Consider the following 11,905-nt stretch of genomic DNA (forward strand, 5'->3'; position numbering starts at 1 on the left):
CGTCTAGGATTGCCGGAAGAGCCCATTCACGCCAGCTCACGAAAATCTCACATAGAAACCCTATATGGCAAACTGCATGGGAGAAGAGAAGATTGCAGTGGAGAGTATTCCTTTCTCACACCCTCTGTTCTTGCATCCGTCAGACACCCAAGGAACGATGATCATCCCACATACCCTCACCAAAACCGAAAACTACACTGTCTGGTCCCAAGCAATGAGAATCGCACTCCTCGGCAAACATAAACTTGGCTTCGTCGACGGTTCTTGCAAGAAGGCCGACCAAGAAGCAAGCCTACAGCCGCAATGAGAAAGATGCAATGCCGTGGTTCTCTCCTGGCTAATCAACTCCATATCCAATGAATTGGCCAGTGGAATCATTTACTTCCAAGATGCACACGGTGTCTGGGTTGAGCTAAAGGAGCAATTCGACAAGAAAAGTGGATCAAGAATCTTTGCACTGCACCGTGAAATCAATTCCCTCTGTCAAGGTTCGAATTTGGTCACAATCTATTTTTCAAAATTGAAAGAATTGTAGGACGAGCAGGCAGCCCTTGTCGCCATTCCCTCCTATAATTGTGCCATAGCTAACGCCTACTTAGACGCTATTCAGGAGCAGAAGCTATTACAGTTCATAATAGGACTCAATGAAAATTTTGTACCAGCAAGGGGCCAGATATTGCTCATGTCGCCTCTCCCGTCTGTTAATGAGGCATATGCCATGATCGTCCAAGATGAAACCCAGCGTTCCATATCTTACGGTGACAAAAACATTCCCACCGAAGGACTTGCAATGACTATAAGGGGAAGGGGACGTGGACGATGACGCGGAAGAGTAGAGAATGTGCCAGAGTGCACCCACTGTCACAAGAAAGGGCACCTCAGAGAAAACTATTATCACATTGTTGGTTATTTGGTGGGCTTCAAAAGCAATAGAGGGAGACTGCAGAGGGATTTTCAGCAAGGGGGAGTTGACCTTGTCAAGGATATTGATCCTCAAGGGCATGTTGCAACAACGGTCACCCCAACATTCACGCAAGAACAATATGAAAAGATCCTGGAATTGTTGAAGAAAGACACTGAACCTACAGTACATGCTTTAACGGATATAGGTTTGACCTCTCCTACTTCTAATGTTCAAATTCACACACACTGGATACTGGATTCTGGTGCCACTACTCACATGGCCGGTAAACTGGAATTATTTGATGATTATAAATTGTACAATGGACCAATTAATTCAATTAAAATACCAAATGGGGATAGGTTGTCTGTCACTCACACCGGTTCCATTACAGTAGCTGACAATATTGTCATCCATGATGTTTTGTATGCCCCCCGTTTGGAATTCAACCTCATATCTATATCTATATTGACAAAGGAAAACAATTGCATGGCAGCCTTCTTTCCTGATCTCTATATACTACAGGGCCTTCAGGATGGGAGGATCAGGATGACTGGTAGAGAATATAAGGGATTATATGTGCTAAAAGTCACCAACAATAGTGTCTCAGCAAATGTAATTCAAAAAGAGAAAATATTGAAGAAAGATTGTGATATCCAATTATGGCATAGAAGGCTAGGACATGCACCCTTACTTGTGATTAAACATTTGGATCATATAGGTATTGAGAGTTCTGCATTGAATAAAACTTTCCATTCTTGTGATATTTGCATTCAATCTAAACAGACTAAATTTTCCTTTAATTCTAGTGTCATCAAATCTAAAAAGTGTTTTGATTTAATTCATGTTGATATCTGGGGCCTATATAGGAACCCCACACATCAAGGTTTTCAATTTTTCCTAACCTTGGTAGATGATTTTTCAAGGGGAACCTGGATTTTTTTAATGAGACACAAGAATGAGACTAAATCTCACATTAGAAATTTTGTGGCCTATGTTTTACCACAATTTTCTGTTACTGTGAAAAAGATTAGGAGCAATAATGGGACTGAATTCACCAACAGTCAATTAAGAACTTATTTTCAGCAAAGAGGCATAGTACATCAAACAACCTGTCCATATACTCTAGAACAAAATGGGGTAGTTGAAAGGAAACATAGGACTATTATGTAGATTACTAGGAGTCTTATCTTGCAATCTGAAATTCTTATTAAGTATTGGGGAGAGTGTGTTAAAATGGCTGCTTATATCATAAATAGAGTTCCTTATAAGATAATTGATTATCAGACACCTTATGAACGAATTTATGACAGTACACCAGATTTAAGTAAACTAAGAACTTTTGGGTCTCTTGCTTATGCCACTGATTTAAGGATTAATGACAAATTACGACCTAGGTCCATTCCTCGTATTTTCTTAGGTTATCCTGATAATCAAAAGGGTTTTCTACTTCTTAACCTAAAAGAAAATAACTTCTTTGTGAGTGGTCATGTAAACTTCATTGAGGACAAATTTCCTTTTAAGGATGTTAGAGATAACTATCAAAAGGGAGTAAGTAGTGACATAAAATCCATGTTTTGGTTTGATTTTGATAGCTTTGTAAACCCAAACACTCAAATGACTAAAGAATCTGAATCAATTAATAATAATGACCACGGTAATTCCCCTAGAGATAGAATGAATGGTGAACGAAGCAGTGAAAGTAATAACAATGATAGTGACATTAATAACCAGGGTAATCATCCTAATCAAAGGTCTACACGTACAAGAAGACCTCCTATCTGGGCAAATGATTATGTTTGCTCTCTGTTGCAATTTGATTCAGATTGTCCAATAAAGAATAACTGTAAAAATTCTATTGATGATTACCTTTCTTATGCTCATATGTCTGCTGATCACATGTGTTTTCTAACATCTTTTGATTCGAACAGTGAACCATGCTGCTATGAAGAGGCTATTCTAAATCTGAACTGGGTTAAGGCCATGGAGGCCGAAATGACTGCTATAGAAAATAACAAAACTTGGACCATAGTGCCTTTGCCTAAGGGTAAAAAGACCTATTGGTTGCAAGTGGGTATATAAAATCAAATATAATGCTGATGGTAGTATAGAGGGTACAACCAAAGAGAAGGAATAGATTATCATGAGACCTTCTCTCCTGTCGTAAAGATGTTGACTGTTAGGGTTGTCTTAAAACTTGCTGCTGTTAATAAATGGAATCATTATCAAATGGATGTCTATAATGATTTTCTGCAGGATGATTTAGATGAGGAGATTTATATAAAAATACCTCAAGGTTTTGAGAGAAAAGGGGAGCAAATGATTTGCAAACTAAATAAGTCTCTTTATGGTTTAAAGCAGGCTTCAAGACAATGGAATCAAAAGTTGTCTGAAGCACTGCAAAATGGAGGTTTTACTCAAAGTAAATATGACTATTCTCTTTTTCTCAAACATTATGATCATGGGATTGTTCTTATTTTGGTTTATGTTGATGATTTGTTAATAACTGGAAGCACTGAAGTTGGTATTACTGAAACTAAGAAATTTTTGCACAGTCATTTTAAAATTAAAGATCTTGGCTTAATGAAATACTTCCTTGGAATAGAAGTTGCTAAGTCTGAAAAAGGAATCATCTTATCACAGAGAAAGTATGTATTAGATTTGATGTTTAAGACTGGTATGACAGGTTGTAAACCTGTAGGAGTCACAATGGCACAAAGCTTGAAGCTATTTGCCTATGATGGGAAGAAGAATTGGAAAGAGGATCTGTTAAGGGAACCTGGAAAATACAGGCGGTTAGTTGGTAAGTTGATTTATTTGACTATGACAAGACCTAACATATCTTATTCTATGCAGATATTGAGCCAATTCATGCAAATGCCAACCAAGGAACATATGGCTGTAGCAAGGAGTGTCCCGTACTACCTTAAAGGGACCCCTGGTTTAGGAATTTTCATCAGCTTAGAAGGGAAACCAGAGTTGGAATGCTACTATGATTTAGACTGGGTAACATGTCCAATGACCAGAAGATCTGTTTCGGGCTACTTATTAAAATTGGGAGGATCACTTGTGATGTGGAAGACTAAGAAATAGAACACTGTTTGTAAATCTTCTACAGAGGCAGAGTATAGGGCTTTGAGTATGGCCACATCAGAAGAAGTATGGGCCCTCGGTCTACTGAAAGATTTAGGGATAAATCATGGAGGCCCAGTGAGAGTGTACTGTGACAGCAAAGCTGCAATACATATTGTAGCTAACGCAGTATTTCATGAGCGTACGAAGCATATAGAAATAGATTGTCATTTTGTCAGAGAGAAATAGGAGTCAAAGCTGATTAATCTACAACAAGTTAGAAGCAATAGTCAACAAGCAGATCTGCTAACAAAGGCAGTTGGAGGAAGTGTGCAGAAGAGTCTTCTGAGCAAGTTAGGAGCTACAAATATCTTTAAGCCCATAACTTGAGGGGTACTGTTGAAATACTTGTGTATGTATACGTTAGGTGTATTTAGTGCTTCTGTATTATATGGGCCCAAAATGTAAAGCCCATTAGTTTGCGTTTTGTATAGTTTATGGTTATGTAAAGCTCCCATGATTAGTCTATAAATATTGGGTCCAAATAGGCCCAACGTGCGCGTGTAATCTGATTCCAATTCAATGAAGTATTCAGTTTTGTGAATTCAAAGCTTTTTGTTTTGGGGTGTTGAGATAGGGCATGCCGTTCAACAAAGGATGCTTTGTTTAACTCTGTTTTTATGACAGAAAAGCAGAGTTAAAGAAAGTAGGGTGTACTTGATTCTTTTGAATTGAATGATTCAATTGCAGTGAGAGTTGAGTTCATCAGCTAAATGATGAAAAGAAACCCCCCCCCCCCCAAAAAAAAAACCCATATGCTTCCTTTGTTGCTCCCTGTATGAATCTCAAGCCAACTCTACACCAGCATCTTCCGTACACAAATTAAAACAAAAATGAGTTATTTACATTTTAAAAAAAAAAAAAAAGTTACAACCGCACTGTGTAAGGAGTTTTGTCTATCAATTTTTGTGGCAATTAAAAATTGAGATTTTCCATGTCGTTTTACAATTTTAAAAGAAACAAAATTGACAGCTGGCACGCATGTGTGGACGAAGATGGTTGACGAAGTGACTGTGACGCGCTCCGGCGAGAGATGTGGCTTTGGGTTGGGTTTGATAGGGGCCTGGCGCTAGCTAAAGTTTTATTCAGAAAAAATGACAAAATTAAAAATTAAAAATTTATAATATAAAAAATGTTAACAAAAATTTCTTGTCATTAGTTCAATGTTATCAATATTAAATAAAATATTATTATCAAACTTAATTTGAAATTTTGTAATCTTTAATTTTTTTTTTTGCCATTCTTCCTTTTGTTTTTGTGCGCCAAAATAAATATACACCTAAAGATAGATACTACCTCCGGTTCTTAATATAAGATCCTGTTTGACTTTTATTTTGTTCTAAATATAAGACCCCAATCTATTTTGTCTATCATATTTACTCATTTTTTCCAAGATAATCCATCTAATAATTATAGTTCTAGTTAATACACTTGATTAGTAAAGATATTTTAGGAAAAACAAAATTTATTTAGGACAAATAACTAACTCAACTTACTTCCTTAATCTCCTCAAATTAGTCAACTGGTTCTTATAATTAGGACTGGAGGTAGTATTTATTTAATTAATTTGCGTCACTAGAAGATATTTAAATCATTAAGTTGCCATTAACGACTATATCGTTGGGTTATGGCTCTGATTGAGTCCCACTTGGGACTCAAGTTGTAAAGACAGCATTTGAATGCATTCCAAAACAGATTATGCTTCCTTAACCCTGTATAACCACCGCGAATAAATTACAAACCTCCGAGCAATCATTGGGGTGACCGTAGGAATCGTTTCCTTCTCAATGATTAATGCGCCGGAGCTTTATGTTCATGCTAGCTTTCAGTAGCTTTAGACTCTATTCCTCTTCGGTCATTTCTTCCCTTCTCGTGTAGACTTTTCTTCTCTATTATCCTGGTACGCGTCTTGGTTTGCTTGGTGGACATTAATTCCCACGAAGATCTCCTGGGAAAAGGTATCTGAATTGGATCGAACAAGATACATGGACAAGATTCTGTGGAATTTGAGTCTTATCTACCACTATCGTCTATAGAAACACATACAAGATGAAGTTCAGAATGGACAGCAGATCGTCTGCTCCTCTGTTGTGGATATCACTTCTTTCCTATGCTTCTGTTCTGCTCAAATGCCACTCATCTTCCTCAGACCATCCCAATGTCAGACATTCTTCTGTCAGTTTTTTCTCGGCTTTATCGAATTCCCATGATTCTCTTTCTGGTTATTAATCATGTCTTCTGATAATGCAGACTTACATAGTCTACACCGGCAACACCAAGACTGATGAGGCGTCTGCATTGTCCCAGTATACAAGCTTCCTGCACAAAGTCTCTGACAGGTACTGTCAATCCACTAAAAACTTGAAATTTCTAGGTCACACCTATGACTTTAGCTATAAAGCTTAAATATTTTCTGTGGCCAGCATCTTAAAAGCTTAAACTTTTAAATGTACAAAGATAGATTAATTTCGTTATGGTTTTTCATGCTTCTCTTTCATCCCAAGGACGAGTTCAACACCTTAGTCGATGCATGGATGATTTTATTTCTATATCGGACCATAAATTACTTTCATTAAATTTGCCTGATAAGATTAAGAAGCATGATTGCGTGTTACATTAAATATGAAACTATTAAGTACGAAGTTCAGTGTCCCCTGTAATGTTACAGATTTAAAATTGAACATGAAGCTTAAATTTTCAATTTGTATCCGTACTTTCAGCGATGGTGTGCCTAAGTCAGTTCTCCATTACTACAAGCGGAGTTTCAGTGGCTTTGTTGCGAAGCTAACAGAGAAAGAAGCAGAAACAATGTCGAGTGAGAAAGAAGACTATTTATTTATCTTCTTTCATGACTTACTCGATCTATCTTCGATTCTGTGTTGTTCACCCAGAAAACTCACAATGCAGGACTTGATGGTGTGGTCTCTGTGTTCCCGAATCGAAAGAGACAACTCCACACAACAAGGTCATGGGATTTCATTGGCCTCCCACTGAACGTGCAGAGAGCCACGACCGAAAGTGATATCATCGTTGGAGTTCTCGACTCTGGAATCTGGCCAGAATCCGAAAGCTTCAATGACAAAGGATTAGGTCCGCCACCTAAGAAATGGAAGGGCACATGTCAATCCTCGTCTAACTTCACTTGCAACAAGTATATTCTCATGCACATGCACAATGTATTTAGTTTTACTAAACTTCAAGTACAATTGTCAGGGTGCTACTAGAGACAGATCTTATTCATATTATACAGCACACACCATTTAACAGATTTTGTTGTCGTTGCAGTAAAATCATTGGGGCAAAGTATTACAGATCTGATGGGTCATTTGGTGGTGAAGAGAAGTCTCCAAGAGACAATGATGGCCATGGGACTCATATATCATCCACTGTAGCAGGGAACCCAGTGATCCAGGCAAGCATGTTAGGGCTGGCAGCAGGAACAGCGAGAGGAGGAGCTGTATCAGCACGAATTGCCGTCTACAAAGTTTGCTGGTTGGATGGCTGTAATGATGCAGACATTCTCGCAGCTTTTGATGATGCCATTGCGGATGGGGTGGACATACTATCAGTCTCTCTTGGAGGGTTGAATGATGAGAATTATTTCAGAGATGGACTAGCTATTGGATCTTTTCATGCTATGAGAAATGGAATATTGACGGTCACTTCTGCGGGGAACTCTGGACCAAAATCAGGATCACTCGCAAATTTTTCACCTTGGTCTATTTCTGTGGCTGCCAGCACCATCGATAGAAAGTTTCTTACCAAGGTTGGAATAGGTGACAACAGAACATTTGAGGTAAGGTTAACCTGAGAAATTATCCTAATGGAGCTAGCTAGTAACTGAATTCTCAACTGGAAATATTATCCAAAGATCAAGTTTTATTCATGATCTCCTTGTTCCGTGTTTAGGGAATTTCAATAAATACATTTGACCTCAAGGGACAACAATATCCATAATTTATGGAGGGGATGCACCAAACACGAAGAGGGCTTTGATGGATCTTTATCCAGGTGACAGCGCCTTGAAGTCCTCTACGTGAAGACATGAGAATATTTTTTAATCTTAATTAATGAAATAGTTTGACAAGTGCAGGTTTTGCACTGGCAACACATTGGATCCAAATTTGGTCAAGGGGAAAATTGTTCTGTGCGAAGGCAGAAGCCAAGCATCAGGTGCCTTCATGGCAGAAGCCGTTGGCGCACTGACACAAGGTCAAAATTTCCGAGACTATTCTCTCACTTTCCCCTTGCCTGCTTCGTACGTAGACTTGCAAGATGCTGCCAATATTTTCAGCTACATAAATTCCACAAGGAATTAACCATTAACTGAAGCTACAAGTACATATTAACAAGCATTCCATAGCACTAGACTTCTCTAAAAGGAATCCCTTGACAAAATCTCGCAGGAATCCAACTGCAACCATTTATAGAACTAACGAGGAAAAGGATACATTGGCCCCTATGGTGCCCTCTTTCTCTGCTAGAGGTCCAAGCCCTGTTTCCCCTGGTATTCTCAAGGTACATTGGCTATGGTTGATCATCAATTGGTCACTTCAATATATACAAAGATTAGAGTCATCATATTTTTATTACAAATGTTTTCCTTTTTCGTTGTAGCCGGATTTAGTTGCTCCAGGGGTCAACATTCTCGCTAGTTGGTCTCCAAATTCCTCCATTTCTGAGGTTGACGGTGACAACAGAACTGTGCAGTTCAACATTATCTCAGGAACGTCCATGTCTTGCCCGCATGTTTCTGGGGCCTCAGCTTACGTTAAATCATTCCATCCCGATTGGTCTCCCTCAGCTATCAAATCAGCTTTGATGACCACTGGTAATACATCTTCCATTCTCGAATATTTACACACCATGTCTATCAACTTGCGACATACTAATGCAAAAAATTTGACATATTTCATGTTGTGTGTGGTTGTTGTAGCGATGCCATTGAGTCCCAAGACTAATCGAGATGCAGAGTTTGCGTATGGAGCAGGACAAATCGATCCTATAAAGGCAGTGAGTCCTGGTTTAGTATATGATGCTAGTGAAATAGACTTCGTGGGATTCTTATGTGGACAAGGATACACCACAAGGACATTACAGCTTGTCACAGGGGATAATAGCAGCTGCTCTGAATCAGCTAGAGCTAGTGATCTAAACTATCCGTCTTTTGCTCTTCCAACCCCTCCTCCAACGTCACTGTAAGTGGAATGTTCAAAAGAACTGTTACGTACGTTGGGTCAGGAAAGTCCACATACAAAGCCACTGTGAGGGGTCCTCTGGGGCTGAAAATCCAAGTGAAACCAAGTGTTCTTTCATTCACTTCTTATGGGGAAAAACAGAGCTTTGTGCTGAGTATTGAAGGAAGCTTGGAAGCATCTATGGCGTCAGCATCTTTGGTTTGGAGTGATGGTAAGATCAAAGCGAGGAGCCCTATTGTTGTGTTTAGTTCCCCACAATAGGTCATTACTATACAGAGAATAAGTTGAAGCGGAAGCACAAAGACTTTCTGCAAAATTGAGTCGGAGGCTGGAATATTAACCCCTCGTAACGATGCCGTTTGTATAATATACATGATACCCACTATCCAAATATAATGGAATTACGTCACCCATTTGATTATGTATGTGTATAAATTACTCTTCAATTTTTGTTTTTTTGTGTCTTCGTGGGGATGGGATGACAGAGAATAATTAGCAATACAAGCAAATGAATCCAACCTGCTCAAAAGAAAGCAAGATAGGACATGTTATTTTATGTCTATAAATTGCATAGATGTTCTTTTACGTGTGTATGTTTAAAGCCTTATGCTACTGCTAATTACTTGACATAACTGCCCAATAAAGGACATCGAGCTTTTCGTGGGTAGATAGTAAGCTAAAATCATTTACAAAGTTCCAGACTTTGCCGTCACAAACCACGAAAAGGAAAAGGCCACATCATTAACAGATAGGGCCTCAGTATCGAAAGTTATTAGTAAGGATGAAAGTAGGCCGAAAGTTTTTTAGGATCTACAGCCTAATTTATTTCGAACTCGGTCGGGCCAGTTTAATAAATGCGCTAAGACTCTTAAAAGAAGTTATTTGTTTTACAGTCTTCTCACTCATTTAACCTATTGCTACTTGTTTTAAAATTTTAGGGATAAATCTAAACATATTTTTATAATATATTTTTGTAAAGTTTCAAGTTCGGAAATTATGGAATTATGGTGAAAATTTCAATGCTGTATTAAAAAGGTACTCCAAGCCTATATATTATATTGGTCGATTAGCATGTTCATAATTTGTTGTTTAAGAACTCACAGTATCATGTTTTACTTTTGATTAATCTAAAGTTTTATAATTGCATTTTTAAATTAAGTCTATCTTCTGGAAAGTAACAATACAATTAAATAGTCTACTTAATGACTTAATTTATTTTATGGGAGTCATCCAATAAAAAGAAATTATATTAAAATCTCAGATTATTAGCTTAATTATGAAATATTTGTAGAATGAGTTATCATTGTTATAAACAAATTATTGTATTGTATAATAAAAAACAAAACAAATCATCATATGGTCGGCAAAAACACAAATTAACGTATGTATGCTAATGTAATTGAATCAAGTTTTTATGAGATACATAATTAATAGAATTTTGCCATTTTATTGTAAATTTAAGCTATAAATAATTAAATCGCATGTAATTTTTATAGCATCATACCTTATTCGAGGCATAATATATGTTGGAATATTTTTAAAATAAAGAAATGTGTTTTTTTTGAAAAGTCATGTCCTTATATAAATTTATTAGATTAATAAATTTATATGAGAGGTTATGTTTTCATATAAATTAATAAATTTATTTGAAGGGTTGTGTTTTCATATAAATTAATATATTTATATGAAGGGTTATGTAGGAAGTTAAAATATTAAATGAATCTACATACTAAATACATTGTATTTAACAAAAGGTCATATAGGAAGTTAAAATATTAAATGAACCTACATACTAAATTCGTTGTATTTATTTAAATAATGTTGGTTCATGAACCAACATATGGTTGTGACTTTTTATTTAGTAAGGTTTTATTCTAAAAGGTATCTCTTCAAGGCATCATTCCATGCTCTATATAAACCCTTCACCATCACTTCATATGGAGAAATATAACACAAACACTAAGATCAAACTCATTGCCTTTGTCTTTGAGTGCACGCAGAGATAGAGTCAAATTATCACTTTGTGAAAACCATTGTTGTCTTTAATTGAATTTGGAAGTGCAATCCAAAGTCAAGGGTTTTCATTGTATCATGAAGGAAATTCGCCAAGTATCCTAACTTGCACCCTATAAGATAAGAATAGGTGGGGGCGAATTAAGCTCAAAGGAAAGTGCTGCCCACGCCTTGAAGACATCGTGCACCACTTTCTTTTTCATTTCTTCTTCTTGTACTTTTCAGAGAACCTTTCCCACCAACAGTATAGTCTTCTAAATAGGCCTGAGAAATTATATATATGATTGAAGGTATAGAATTTTAAGTCTTTAAAAATGCTTTAGACTTAATCAGTTTTTTTCAAAGGCTCAAGCTTGGGTCTCAAGAAAAGCTCATATATAGGATCAGATCTAGACTCAGACTTTATACTTTTGTTTCAAAGCTCATGCCTATTTAACTAGACCCTGACTTGACATGTTTCCATCTCCAGTTGTTAGCTTTGAAGAGCAAAAGTAAACAAATGACATAAATAAATGTCAATGAGACTCATAGAAATGCATCACATGTACACGTGCAAATATCAGAGCAAGCACATCTATTTAAATAACAAAAAAAAAACAAAATTTTCCTCAGATAAGCCACGTATACAATTTTAAAGGATCATATAGCACGTGAGAATAAT

The 11,905-nt window shown here is 37.0% G+C and overlaps 1 pseudogene; it reads left to right on the plus strand.

The window, feature by feature from the left end:
• Positions 1–5,780: 5,780 nt before the first annotated feature.
• LOC114753095 (cucumisin-like) lies at positions 5,781–9,652 on the plus strand (annotated as a pseudogene).
• Positions 9,653–11,905: the final 2,253 nt, after the last annotated feature.

Source organism: Neltuma alba, unplaced genomic scaffold, assembly GCF_004799145.2.
Source record: "Neltuma alba isolate B1F8T4 unplaced genomic scaffold, ASM479914v2 tig00007693_pilon, whole genome shotgun sequence".
In the NCBI taxonomy this organism is placed as follows: Eukaryota; Viridiplantae; Streptophyta; class Magnoliopsida; order Fabales; family Fabaceae; genus Neltuma; species Neltuma alba.